General features: G+C 38.4%; 1 protein-coding gene and 1 long non-coding RNA gene across 3 annotated transcripts in view; one reads left to right on the forward strand and one right to left on the reverse strand.

Annotated features, from left to right (window-relative positions):
• Positions 1-15247, forward strand: part of LOC113019418 (dachshund homolog 2-like) — a 121509-nt gene that overhangs the window by 28315 nt on the left and 77947 nt on the right. The gene's annotated exons all lie outside the window — the stretch shown is intronic.
• On the reverse strand, positions 7835-8905 carry LOC145421742 (uncharacterized). The gene is made up of 2 exons (XR_013903110.1): positions 8644-8905; positions 7835-8083 (listed from the first exon to the last, which is right to left on the reverse strand). It is a non-coding gene; the product is annotated as an uncharacterized LOC145421742 (long non-coding RNA).

Consider the following 15247-nt stretch of genomic DNA (forward strand, 5'->3'; position numbering starts at 1 on the left):
GCATATAAACAATTACAGCAATATGATGCAACAAACACAGCAGTGCTACTAATCCAAAATACTCAAAGCTTCATAGAACTAAAACAAACATTTATTTTTAGCTCCATTCTGCTGCTGATACATACTTTAGGTTTCTGAATATTACACTTGTTGCTGCCTTTCATAGTGTGTAACTTGAAGGCCCTGAGTACTTTCTCCCACACTGAAAACACTGGGAGGATAAATTATTTGAACATTACCTAATAAGACTGATTCAGGACAGACAATTAGTGATTTTAAACTTTTCTAGCAGTCCTTCACAAACAGGGAACAGCCTGTCTATTCTCTCCATCTGTCAGCTGCTGCTGGCTCTTCCTCCTCCTCTTCCTCACACACTGCTGAGTTTGTCCTGGTGGATCATCAGGGGTGTAAAGCCTCACAGATGATGTGCAGCAGTGGGTCCCTCAGTCTGTCCTCACTCTGGACACTTGCAGTTGTCACACATGGAAATCAAATGTGTGATAAGCTGCAGGATTCAAACACAAGTGTAACTTATAAATACATGTTCATACTTTTATTCCACAATCAGAGAGAAAGAAAAAGAGAGAGAGTGCAGGACAGACAGACAGGTGACAGTCTCAGGTGTACACACTGCTACAAACAGGAGGATTTAGTGTTTGTGTTATTACGAGTGCTAAACAAGAAGAGTTCCCAGATGGTGCAGTGGACACATGTGTGACTCCTGTGATTAAAGCATCTTTCTTTCAGCTTAACGAGTGAACCGTCAGCTCGTTCAAACACACGTTAAAGTCCGTTTGGCTCGACACCACCGAGCAGAGGCAGCAATGTAACATAGCTAACATTAACAGTGCAGTGAATCCTGCTTGTGCCGTGATATTCAGGACTGGAGAAAAAGGAGAGTGGAAAAGTACGAGTTGTCATCGAGCAGAAACGGGAGCTGGAAGCATGTAAATATAATAATAACCACTGCAGCCAAAAAGAGTACCTGATGAGCCCAGTTGTAAGTAAGCTATTAAGACTCAACTGTACACCGTGTTCATGTTTTCCTCTGAAACAATAAGCTCCGCTGCAGCAGCCTTTCAACACCTCTCTCTGTCTCTCGCTAGCAAACTTGACCCAGACAACAAAGTAAAGCTATTTTTCAACCAGAGGTCCCTTTACTACGGTTCGAAGCCGCGGACCTTCAGTAATAGTAATAAATCACATTCACGTAGTTGTAAACAGCATAATAATTTATTAAGTAATCCAGAGTATTCAGAATACGTTACTCTCATTGAGTAACGTAACTGAATACGTTACAGAATACATTTTGGGGCATGTATTCTGTAATCTGTAGTGGAATACATTTTAAAAGTAACCTTCCCAACACTGGATAATATATGTAAACTACCCTCACATCAGGACAACTGAAAGTAGCAAAAAATAGATTTAGAAGTTTATTTTTGGTCATTTTTCTGGAGAAAAAAAAAGCACTTAAAAGCTCACATTATCAATACAGATGTGTAATGCTGAGTCAATATTAGCTGGACTTTTCCACGTTTGCTTAAATAACTATTGTGTGTTTTACTTTGGTCCTTTTAAGTGTTTCATACTCAAAAGTCTAATCTGTGGTGTGGGGTAACAGTTGAAATCCAATAGGATAAGCTGGTCTTTAAGGTGTTTACATGGCAGTTTGCAATAATAAGAGGCTTAAAGTGGCTGTAATTGAATTTTTGGAGTGAAAGTAAACAGTGATGGGAAGGTTTGGTGGGAATCGAGCTGCTCTGAAGATGAATATTTTCAGCCTCAAACTCAAGTCTGAAGTAGGAATGTTTGTGAATCTCTTAACTCGTCTCATGTTGCTACTCTTTTTTTCTCCCTTCCTCTCCGCCTCCTCCCTTCCTCCACTCCCCCGTCCGTCCATAACCATCTCCCTCTCTGTGCTTCAAATTAGACAATGAAAACAATGAATTTGGTGTCTGTTTCTTTCTCTCCCAGTCTCACCCTCCCCCATCTCGCTTGCCCTCTCTTGCTCACTCACGGTGACCCTGCTTCATACTCTCTTGCTCATGCCAACAACCAATACTTAACCCTTTTTTTATTCCTCTCTTTTTCTGTCTTTTACTTTTCCACTCTGTACTCGGACATCCTTTTTTCACCCTCTTCTTTCCTTATTGGCGTCTAGTCTTTTTCTATTTGTCTCTCTCTTTCTCTCTCTTTATTTCTATGTGATTTCATGCTCCAGCTGCCCCATTATCAGTCTGTCTGAGGTTGTGTTAACACCAACAATACTGCTGCACACACACTGATAGACGGATAGATAGTCAAGTAGTCAATGAACAGATCTGATCCCTGCAAACTGCATGTTTTATTTTTCCACTGCGGCCGATCCAAGTCGAGTTTAGACAGAAGTTAAAGCTCAACTCGAGAGAAGACTTCTGAGTTTGTCAGCTTTCTGCTTAACTTCATAACACATTTTCAATCTCATGCAGTTTCAAAAGAATGTAATCATAAACCCGAACAAAACCCAAATTTTAACAAGTCACAGGTGTTGCGCCAAGTGGTTTCCCTTTTGTTTCCCCCCACAAGGTCAACTTCTTAAGCTGTTTATGGAAAAAGAAGTTTGGGTTTCAAGTTTAAGTTCAACCTGACCAGAAACAGAAAAGCAAATGAAGCAATGCAGAGTTAAAAAGTCTCTAACTAATTTGTTTTGTGCTCTTAAGCAGGATTTAATCAGGACAAGCTGCTGGTGTCATGTGTAACTGTGAAGCTCACAGACATGTTGTTGTCTCATCGTGTTTCTGTCTTTCTATATTTTCATTCCTGTGTTTAAGCTGCGTGTACGTGCAGCACATTTAAAAAAAGAAGTTAAAACTTAAAAACATGTAAAGAGGAAAATGCATAAAGTCTTTTTGAACATCAACAGTTTTTATAGATTTAAAAATCAGGGAGTCTTTAAGCAACAAATCTTTAGCCATCTCATTACATTTACTTACACTCAAAAGATTCTTGGCCCCCAATAAACACAAAGCAAAAACATATTAAAATGCAATTGAAACATATAAAATCAAAGCTTTACTTTTTCAAATAAAGTAAAATATATTCTGGATAAACTGAATCTATATCAGTCTTGTAAATTTCATTTGACCAAAATCCAATAAATGTAACTTTTTACATTGTAAAATTACTTACATTCAGTAATTTTACTTATCGATTGATTGGTTGTACATTTATTGGCTGCTCAGAGTGGTTCTATATTGTAGTGGTTTGCATGTGCCAAGTCAAACATGTGGCGGCTCCTTATGTTCAAGGATGAAGCTAAAAGTAGTTGTTGTTGGCAGATCTTTGAAGAAGAGGGCTTCAAATTGTATAATTGCTTGAACTCATGGGAAGAGCGTATGTGGTAGCTTTAGTCGACCCTCTGTGCGGCTGCATCGTCACAGCTAACCTCCTGATCCTCAACAAAATATTCAAAGTTTCTAAGTGTGTCCTTTGCTTCCTAAAGGATGCAAATTTAAATACGACACATGTAATTTCTGTAGTTTCTTCGGAGGCCGTCCTGGCACCTGCAGACGTCTCTGTTCTGGAGACGTTTTCCACCAACTCAACCAGAAAAGACACAAAGGACTTACTTAGTAAAAGTCCCCTTATATGTTGAATTTCTGCCTGGTGCTTAATTTTTATTTTATTTTTAGATAGATAGATAGATATAATTTTATTTCGAACATGCAAATATAATTGAAATAACAGCAGAAAAAACAACAACAACAAAAAAACTTAAAAATCATCAAGTTTTCATGTATTTTATTTTTCCTTCTCTGTACATAAATGAAGACACTTAAAGTGTTCCCAGTCCAAGTGTAACGATGTTAACAGCAGACCAGCTCAGCAGTCAGATGTTTCATCAAACTTATTAATAATAAAATGAGCGTCAGATTATTTATGATTACCTAAAAATAAATTTGTTTACCTTCTGCTGGAAGTGGCTGGTTGTGATTCTTGTTGCGTGGCTTATGGTCTGAAAATAAATCTATCCATGTTACCAAAGGTCCCTCAGAGACAGGACTATTTTCTTTAGCCCAAAAGTGCTCCGTTTGAAAATAGGAGGACTCGGATGGAGTCCCAGAATTTAAAATAAATAAATAAATATATATATAAAGCTTCCTACTTTTATCAAAATGTTTGAGTTACTCTTTTTTGAGGATTTTTTTTTTAAATTTCACTCTTTTATTGTCTCTCACTTTAATTCTGCTTGTTGCTAAATATCATCCAACACAAACAAGGCAAACAATAGCTGCTACACAAATATACCAAATAGGAAAGTCTCACTACAAATAAACGTTTACACGTTACAGCTGGAAAAACGGAGTAAAACAAATTCACCAAATTAAGAAAGAGCAGAGTTTAGATTTAATCCACTCGGGTGTGACATCGTTTTCTACGCGACAGCCTGGCTGTGAGTGTAATATCAAACACATGTGTGACATGTTTCTGCAGGACAGTGGTTTTTATCGTCACTCTCTTGACCTTTGATCTTGTGAAAGAACGGAAGAGAAGGTGGGGAAAGATTGATGTTGGAATCAAATGCAAAGTTTCTTTCTCTCTTTCCATAATAGACGCACAGACAGAACGTCTTCTTCTTCTCTCTCCTCCTTCCTTCTTCATTAATCACTCCCTCCCACCGCTCCCCTCTCTCTCTTTCCTCCCTCCATTCATCTCGCCTGTCGGTCGTCTGTCTTCTTCCTCTTCTTCTTTTCTGCTTTTCTGAATGATGAGGTGCTTCAATCTCTTGTGAACCCCTTCATTCTTTCATGTTTTCCCATCTTGCATCCCTCTATTACATCCCTCTTTTTTCCTTCTTCTGCTTTTTCCCAATCCTACCTTTCCATCCTTCTTTCCTTCCTTCCTTCTCATCTTCCTTTCCTTCCTTCTTGTCCTTCCCTGCCCTCTCCCCGTCCCGTCATCCACCTCTCCTGTGTGTGAGACCCAAATCTTTTCAATGTTGTTGTTTAGATTCCTTCAGGATTTATCAAATCTCAGCCATGTTTGTAGTTTTTGGACAGCAACCCTTTTATCTGTCTTCTTCTTCTTCTTCTTTTTTGCGCTAATGTAAAGAGAGAAGGAATGTGTATTTGTGTGTGTGTATGTGAACATCCATAACACTAACATGACTTTTACGCTTGTGTGTTTATCCTGTGCTTTCATGTGTGTTTTTGTTCAGATTCACTCCTCTGTAACACTTCCAAAATCTGACTTGTGTGTGTGTGTAAACTCATCTTTTAACTCAAACACACAGAGCTTAAAAGCAGCATTTCCTGCCTCAGAGGATGAAAGCTGCATGATTATTTGTCCTTTGTGTGTGTGTGTGTGTGTGTGTGTGTGTGTGTGTGTGTGTGTGTGTGTGTGTGTGTGTGTGTGACCCACTTGAGGCCAACAAATACCACAGGCCTTGCTGTTCCTGTGAACTCATTCTTGATTTTTTTTTTGTCATCAGTGTGTGTTTGTGTGTGTGTGTGTGTTTGGGAGGAAAGGGGAGCGAGAACATATGAGCCTGAATGCGTGCACCTGTGTGTTTGTGTGTGTCTTCCTGATCGGATGGTTGTAGATTAGAAGTGGAGAGTTCAGAGAGCTCTGCCAGCCTGTAGTGTGTGTGTGTGTGTGTGTGTGTGTGTGTGTGTGTGTGTGTGTGTGTGTGTGTGTGTGTGTGTGTGTGTGTGTGTAAGGTTCATTCCCTTATGCTTTGTTTTGGGGTGACCTACAAAAGCCACATTTGCTGCCACATTCTCCTCTCCTTCTGCTTCTGTCTTTGCTTCATGTTGTAGTAACATTTTTACCATATTGTACTTTATTCACTCTTAACTTAAATTAGAAATTCCTGAAATGACCAAGAATTAAAACAGGAGGGAAGCAGTGAGAGGAAATGGTATTGGATAAAAGAATTTTAAAAGAGTCAGTGTTGACTGTGATCCAAGGTCAAGCTCAGCAAATCACGTTATGGACCTAGGAAAAGTCTTTTTAAATGGAAATGCCATTGCATCAAACATCTTACTGCTCTTATAACTGTTTTGCTTGTAGTCGTTCTGCTTGTGCCTGTTTGCAAAGAATCTAAGCCTGGTTCATTTTTGTAGCTCTAATTTACAGATGTCCCCTGAACACATCACAGAGGCAAAACAAAAACAAAATATTATTCAGCAGGTGTCAGCAGGTGTCTGACTGTATAGAAATGTTGGGAATCAGAAGCTGTCCCACAAACAGATGGGAGTCACTATGGGAGAAACTTTACCCCCAAAAATGAGAACTGCTCATCCAAATAAACTCGGCCCTGTGTTTACTCTGGCTCCCAGCAACGTGAGGATGAATAAATGCTGAGACAGGCATAGGATCAAAGGACAGAGATTTCACAAATCCACATTTTTCTTTCTTTAATGAAGTAATTGAGCAGATATGAAACTACGCTAGTTTTGATTCAGAGCAGAAGATTTTTTATAGACTTTTATGTCGGTCTGTAACTGTCTGTCAGACACATGTCTCAAACCAACTAATCATCTAAAACCTCCAGTTTTGTAATTTTCCAAGGAAAAAAAAAGAGACTGGCTACAGTATCTCCAGATTAAACGTCAGTTTTCAATGACCCAAACAGTCTATCAGCAGATATATTTTACCCTGTTGGGTGGATGGGATAGCTCCAGTGGATGGACAGAAAATAACCAACAAAGTTGTAGTTTGGTCAGAAGTTTTCATTGTGACCACAACTACAGCAAAATAAACTCAATGCTGTGCACCTGCATGCCTGTTTTCTAAGTCATTAACGATGCTGTACAGTCATCCCAGAAAAAGAACAATTGAAAGAAATCATTAAAAGATCTAAATTACCATGAGATTCAAGCCAATGAATGAGTGGATGTAAACTTCTGACCAATTTATTGCACAGTTAGACATTTTTAAAGTGTAAAGTTTCCACATCACACACAGTTAGACACTTTACAAAGGAGATGGCTATTGTGTACCTGGCAACAGTGCAATATTTGTTGCTTTTATTGTAAACTACTGGCAGCTGTTATGCAATCAGCTTCTCTAAACTTCCTCTGTTATCATAGCGTGTTATCTGACTTCCTGTTTTTTTCTTTTCTTTCTCTTTGTGGCTGCTAGTGCTTCTATTTGAAGCAGGAGTTTAACTTTAAATTGTACTTGAAGTTTTAGGGCTCAGTTTAAACAAACAACAGGCCAAATCAAATGAGTCTATTTGTCTCACAGACTGTATATAAAGTTGGATCTAACCACCGTCGCCATCATCACTCACTGGTTAGTCTCTTCAGTGAAGAGTTGAGCATTTCTTCTCCATTTTCATGTTTTGAAATTGGACAGTATGACTTAAATGAGCCACACCTTAATTTTTAATATTGCTCATCCTCCTAATGACACTAATACACCAATAATTTACAAAATCGACTTCATGGTTTATTCAGTAAAAGCCTTGAAAGTAATAGCTGAGAACATAAATTAATTGGCAAAGTATTTACTGAGGTCATACACAGCAAATCCAGCATGTCCAAATTAACACTGTCGGATTTGATTTCAACACTATTAAAGTGTCCATATGGGTCCACACCAGAGTGTTAATTTAACTCTTTTTGGAGAGTTGGTACGTTAACTCTGATTTAGTGTTAAACACCAAATCTGTCTGGAGTTGATAATTTAACACTTGGTGTTAAGAGTTTATATATTAACTCTCAAAGAGTATTTTAGTTTAACTACGTAAGAGTTATCTTCTAATTCATTCTAAAAAGCGGGAATTTTACTGTTCTGAACTTCTAGAAATTTTTTTTGGAAATAAACATTTACTAAAAAGACGCAATGGTTTTTGAAAAACATTTATTCTGAACTGTGCACCACAATTTCAAAACATCTTCTGAAAGATGTAACAGCATACATGTTCTCACTTTCATTAGAATTTTGTTTATCAAAAGGTCTGACATGGTAAATGCAAATAACAGCATTCTCATCACTTATTTCTTCAATACAATATGCATGTCCTTCATTCATCCCTTTGTGGAACTTCAACGCACTTCTGCTCTCCCCCATATTCCATCTTCACAAGCATATCCTGTGCGGAGATCGAATAAAAATTAGTTGACGCTAATTAATGGCACAAATAATCCAGTAAACAATTGCAGCACAGTAAAAAAATAAAAAGGAATCCTCTTTGAGCCATTACTTGTGTAAAGTATTTTCCCAAAAGACAAGGACACAGGCAACAGGTAATACTGAACTAAATGTAAAACCTCAACCTTTTTAATTTTTACCTAAACCGTGTGCACAAAACTCTGGAGGGATCTATGCTAACGTAGAACCCAGTCAGGACGTCTGCTACTGCTGTTTGCTCGTTTTTTGTTTTTTTAGCACCATTATACCAACATTTCACATTCTAGACATTGTTTTAGGTGTATTTGACCAAATGTTTGACTGAAAATTCACATGCAAGCTTTTTTCAAGGCTGTGGTATTTGCCCGCAAACAATACCTTTCAGCTAGCTAAAACAGAATATTATGCTATCAGCGAGCAACATGGCTAATGCCTTTCACACAGCTTTGTCTCAACTCCAAAGAGCCACAGAAGTAAAAGCTAATAATAATAATTGAAACAATCGTTGAAAAAATGACTTACCAAGCATGGCAAACAACTCAAATATGTAGAGCAAAATGTTCTGAAACGGCTGCACTTCAGCTTCGATTGGAGCCGTGATGGGGGCGGAGTCTGTGAATTTACTCTGTTGGTGTCATAGCCCCTGTAGGAGTTCAGAGTTAAGAGGTCAAGAGTTAATGTTTCCATTTTAACACCTCCAGATTTGACAGAGAAACACTCATTTTTAACACTCGATTTTAACTACTATCATTTTACACCTCAGAGTTACATTAAAAGAATGTGACTCTGCTTAGAGTAAAATCAACTCTACTTTTGCAAGAAGACTATTAACAACAAAAAATTTAACACTTTTGAATTTGCTGTGTAGAGCAAAAAGGAGGGCCCTATTCTTATAAACTTCTCTGTATTTGGACTTTTTTTAAGAACCAAAGATGCCATCCCCTGGTGGCCATTACTAAGAAACCAGGTTTGAGGCATACCTCCATAGCCTCCACCTTTCTTTAACATATGGTATAAAACTTCTCTATATTCATTTTTTATTTTTCTAACCTATAAGTCGAGTTTAAGATGATTCGTACTAAATTAATTAAGAAATTTAAGACTAAGAAAAAACCTCGAAATTAAAACGTATCTTAATCAGGAACCCTGAGGAACTCCTGCTTAAAACTATCAGTCAGAACATGTTTGAAATTTCGTTAATTCCAGCAGTTAACTGTAAGTGGAGCAAAATCCTGGGGGTGGAGTTTTGTCAACTGACTGAGAATACAGTCCTTTGACTTTGGTTCCAAGTTAAATTGACTGAACTTCTATTTAATATGTCCATTAGCAGCTGAAGTGTTTCAGGATTTACAATAAAATTTTTCTCTTCTGCATCTTCTAACTTAAAGATGTTGTAGTCTTCTCCACCACACGTCCGAAATCCCATACTTATGCTTGCCACGTGAGAAGTATGAACACAGGAAAGGCAGTAAACTAAACCAAATTAAACACGTAGTGCTGTTTATACCCCGCTGCCTTCAGGGCTTAACTACTCTCTCACTTATATTTGCTGTCACTCAGTGCTGTCCTCGGGGCATGTCCTAGAAATGCTGAACACAAGAGCACCTCAGACTGTGTGGTGATGATTCAAGCATGCCAGACAAAATGGACAGGCCCCCCTTACTGAATATTTTTGGCTTAAATGAGAAAATTGCAACTAAAATCTTTCATCCTGAGCTTATAGTAGCTTAACTTGCTGGTGGACACACAGCTGTAGGTTTCACTCTGTGTTTGGTGTTATTTAGTCCAAAATCAGCTGACTTCTTGGAAATTTGAGTCTCTGTGATCAAAAGCCATCTAATAATTATGCCATCCTGTGGTGAAATCATCATCACAGTTATATTCCATCGGGAACAGTGACTTCATCATAGTCAATGTCATCAAAGAGTCCGATGACTCAGATAAACTTCTTAAATCATAGAAATTATTAATTTAATCCCTGTCATTATAATAATATAGAAGTATATGGAAATAGAGATTGCAGTGGGGGCAGGGGAGTCTAGTCATCATTCTACTGCTCAGTGACTCGATAGTGTAGTGGTTTACACATTTGCCGGACAAGTGAAAGTTCTGAGTAGAAACAAGTCTTGAGCAATGGTGTCAGGTGAGAAACTTCCAATAGCACAGTCTAGAAAGTTAATTTATTCCCATAATTTTAGGACAGATGTGGGTAAACCTGGACCCTGTCTTTTAAGTAAAGGAAATCATATTTGTGGAATAAATAATTATTTAGCTGTTTATGAGTGTACAATGACAAACTTGAGTACATGGGTACTTTATATAGCTGCAGTTCTTCCCCCTATTTTTCCGTTTCCAGTTCCATAAACGTACTTTATTAAGTGTGAACAGAACAGAACTTCCATGAAACTATTTGTTTACTCTTGAAAACTTGGAAAAAAATGTAAAGGTTAAACTACAACAGAACAAGTAAAAGAAAACAAAAGTGTACTAGTCACCTATGAGCAACCACATTATCAACCAAAGCCACAAGACATCCAACACTGACTGCTTCATTTGCATAGCCGTTGTCTCATGTGTTGTTAAATAAAAAAGAACAAAACAGGAAAATTATCAGTCAGCTATAATTAATAGACGACTAATGCTGACTCCATTAAAGCTTGTAGCTGGTTAAGGCTGACTCAGCAGAATGTGGAGAGCGCGGTGGCCTCCCTGAAAACAGATTAACTAGGCTACGACAGCATAATGAGGGCAATAACAAGCCAGTTTATTAAAGAAAAACAAAGTTTGGTTTGTGTGGCTGCTGTCTGTGAAATGTAGTCAAGCAGAAAGAGAGAGTCACGTTTTTACAGGCCGTTTGCTTCCAGGAAAGGGAATGAGTGTCACAGACAGAGAGAGAGGGAGAGACGATGTGTCACTCCGGGCCTGATATTTACTGGAAACACCGGTGAACTCATAAGCAGAGGCTTTGTGCTGTTTCACTGGTGAGGTTTTAGAAGCAGATACAAAGAGGGATGAACAGAAACAGACTCTATCCATTGGTAGATAAACCTAGAACGACTAACGCAGAGGGGAATGTGAATCAACATTATCCTTTAAGGTTTGGTGGGATTTTAGGTTCAAATCATTTAACTACTTAGAGGTTATGCCAGAGTCAGGCTGCATAATTTCGGCACCATCATGGGCCCATGTGACAGATGTAGCCATGGCAGTTGATGATTTTATCTGGTGTAAACCAGTATTGCATCTTAACACCAGCTTATCTCGCCTGATATGTCAGCTTCCATAACGTGTTTGTGACGCCCAACAGGAAAGCTGATATCCAACTCAATTTCACTCTTATGTCATCACATACTGAGACTTGGTTAGGACCTGTAGGTGTCCTCTTTAGGATTATTTATTAATGTAACAGGGTCTGTAAGAGTCCCTAACCATCTGAAATGGAATCAGTGAAATCAAAGGAGGTGTAACTGTCATAATCAGAAATCTGTGTGAAGCAGGTGGGACAAGTTTGCTTTTTAAGATGTCTTTTAAAATTGTGTCTCTTTTAATAAACCTAACCAAGTAGATGTCTTATCATCCAGGTAAAGAAATCCCAAAAAAGATTGATTATGTTCATCTGGACGTAGAGTTTTCAGTGGGAGAAACGTTTCGTCACTCTTCCAAGTGACTTCTTCAGTCTTAGCTGACTGACGGTTTCCCCAACCTTATAAAGGGTGCATTTGCATAATGACTGACACTAGCACCACTGACTAACAATGGCCGTGAGCTCAGTTTCATTATCGTTAATATGCAAACTGTCATCACCATTGGTTAATGACCAATAATCATTGATCAGTGGTTTGAAGAGTAATGAAACTGAAAACGCTGCCTCCAGATGACCAGAATCAACTTTTTTGGTAGATGCTTCGATCTTGATGACTGAAAATGTTGCAAAAGAACACGAAATTCAGATTTTTTCTGATCCAAAATTGTGTAACATGTTGACACACCAACGTCCTCAATAAAACACACCATGAAATGGAAGAAACAGATTTTGGGTTCAACCAATTCTCACATGAAGGCAACAACAGGGAGAATTTCATGGTTTGAACCAGGAGTTGAAGCTGTAGCTGCTTTCAAAATCATTTCAGAGAGCTGATTGACCCGGAGCAGCGTCTAGCTGTGTATCTGAGGTAAAATCGGATTATTTTACTATTTTCATAGAATGGCATAGTCACTACCGGTACACGTTTAGAGCTACAGTGCACTTGTTGCCAAATGCCGTAATCTGATTGGTCAGATCTGTTGAAAATCCAGCTTGATTTGAAAAAATAAATGCAGAAAATCTGAAAAATATTTTAAAATCAAGAAATATTTAGATGGATTTTACGCATCCAATGTGTAAAAGCCTAAAAGGTTGATATTTTCCATGTTTTTTTTTTATTTTATTTGAAGTTTACTGTAGAGATTTGCCTGTAGATTGAGGTGTGTGTTCGTCATGCTTCTAAAGCTTTAACATTGTGTCATTGGGCTCGGGCTACAATAACATTTGTCCTCTGCTTTATTGGTGTGACTTTCATTTCATTTCAGTGACTTATTTATCATATTTAGTGTTTTACTGTCTAACTGCTAATGTGGCTTGTTCTGAGAAAGCACCTGACATGTTCTGAATCTGGTGTTTACATAGCATAACATCCTGGTTTCTATTGGACTGAGGTAGCTGGTTAAAGATTTATCTGTGTTTCTGAAACAGGACGGGTGTTATATGTTTAAACAGATAAGTGTTACATATATTTAACATAAAAATAAGGAAATAGCTGGGATACTAATAACTGTTCAACTTGCAGCTCACACACCGCTTTTACATTTTCATTTCCTCACGCCACCATGCTCCAGCTCACCTGGTGTCGTTTAATGCAAAATGACAACGCTCCTGGTTTGGAGACCTGCAGAAATCCCCTGATGGCAGAAACTGTGTCATTTTGTATTAAATAGATTGTGTTTTGGAGCATAATGTTCTTGGGTGGCTGCTGAAATGAAGCATTGCGTCACTCTCAGCTAATGTACCAGCTGCAAAAAGGAGCCTGAACATGAGAAGGTCTCTTTTGAGAAATCTAGTTTTTATACAAATTAAAAGATCAATGTTGTTTCTTTTTATTTATCTTATCAACACGACATCCAAACTGTAGCTGTAAAGACTCACAGGAGTGATCCATTAAAAGTCTTCGGCTTGAAGTAATTAGAACAAGACTGTTTATCGCTGTAACCATGCAAGTCAGGTCATGAGATGTTTGTTATGAATGTTTTCTTATGTTAAGGGTTGCTCTAGGCCCTAGTCACACAGGCCCAGCGATGGGTCAGTGGCACCCTGGCAACATCCAGTTGCTAAAAAAGCTTATTCCTTCAAGACTTGGTGAGTGGTTGTTGGAGATTGCTAGTGGTTGCTAGCACACAGTTGCCCATAGTTTGCATTAGAAGATATCGACGTGTCCAAAGCAATAACAAGAACCTTCCTGCAACCAAGTTCACCTACTAACTGCCATCAGCCTACAACAGCAACTCACCAACCCCTCGCCCACTGGGTGGGGGATGTCTAACCCTGTGACCAGAACAAAGTGACAGCATGAAGCTGTCGGTTAAAACGTTCTACACATTAAATTAAAAAATGCTAATTTATTTTTCTTTTCATGGCATTGAGATGGCTGACTTCATCGATATTCTTTGTAATTCATAAATATGAATTTAGCAGAGCTTTGTACTGTGTAGGCTGTGTAGTTTTAACTAAAATCTTGCCTGTAGCTTTACTGTCAGTTCACATAGTTGTATCTATAAATATATAAATAATAATTTAGGCTGTATAACAGGCTTGGGTAGCTATTTACATCTGCTTTTGAACAAAATTTTACCTAATGAACAAATTTTGGACTATTGCACATTTTTGATGGAAACATGCTAAGTTTATTTGGGTCAAGTAACTACAAATGTATACGTTGCATCTATTTCACATAATACATTTCACGTTTTTTGAGGAAATTTTTGAATGCCTCAGAGAGCTAATTTAAAAAATAGTTCTGAAGGACTAAAATCAACACAGCAAAGGTCTCAGCAGCTGCCAGTTGAACAACAGACGAACTAAGCAGATGGCGGTGAGGTTGTACTTTGAAATGTTAGCGTGACCCCACAGCAACAGTAATAATGAAGCTAGTGAACTCCCCCTCCCCTTCTTCCCATCGACTAACTGATAACAGAGTTAACAGCCTAATAAAGTGATACAGTTTGTGTGTAATCAAATACCATTGAGGGCCTTATAAAGTAGGACACTGTTAAAGCTGCAGACCGAGCCGCTCGGCTTCCTCCGACAGAGCTTGTTGACGCCACGTTTGGATCAGATTAGATTAAAATCACTCGGGCAGAAGGAGTTAAACACCACTGACAGATACATGTGCATCCAGGAGAAGGTGGAAAGTCTGGTCATGTTTGTTCTTTCTTTTTGTTTTTTTTCCCCATGTTCACCTATAAGTTAACCAAATGAACAATATGTCCATAATATCGCCATTGGAGAGTGCTGATCAATATGAGCAGGTCAATAAAGACTTCACCAGCTGCTGTTTGTGGCTTTACTTTCTGTTTTGAAGCAGGATCCTGCCCTCCCCCTCCTCCTTTTCCTCCAGCCGTTCACCACCAACAACAAACACAGCTGAATATTTAACCTACGAGGGATGAAAAGCCCCTGTTCTCATGCCAAAAAAAGCACATGACAAAGCAGTTTTATTGTTCCAGTAGTTAGTACAGTGATATATTGCCTCCTCACTGGACGTTTCTCCAGGATCTCTGCTCTAATTAGCCAGATTACTTCTCGCTCCCTCTGTTGGGAAAATTTGATTGTATTGTTTGTGTCATCTACAGGCCACCGTAGCTTGAGGGGATGTAACAGTCTGTGCCAAAGATGGGTGGTCCAGTTGGAGGTCAAGAAGGCCACAGATGATACTTGATAATAACCTTTTATTAAAGTAGGTTTATGTCAGATTTTTTACTAATTAATATAAACACAGAATTCAGCAGAGTTGAGCAATGAGAAAGGAATACATTTTTTTTGTTTTGTCCCATATATGTTGTTACAAAGGTGGATGCTCATGTTAAGCATGGC

This window comes from Astatotilapia calliptera, chromosome 3, assembly GCF_964374335.1.
Source record: "Astatotilapia calliptera chromosome 3, fAstCal68.1, whole genome shotgun sequence".
Lineage (NCBI taxonomy): Eukaryota > Metazoa > Chordata > Actinopteri > Cichliformes > Cichlidae > Astatotilapia > Astatotilapia calliptera.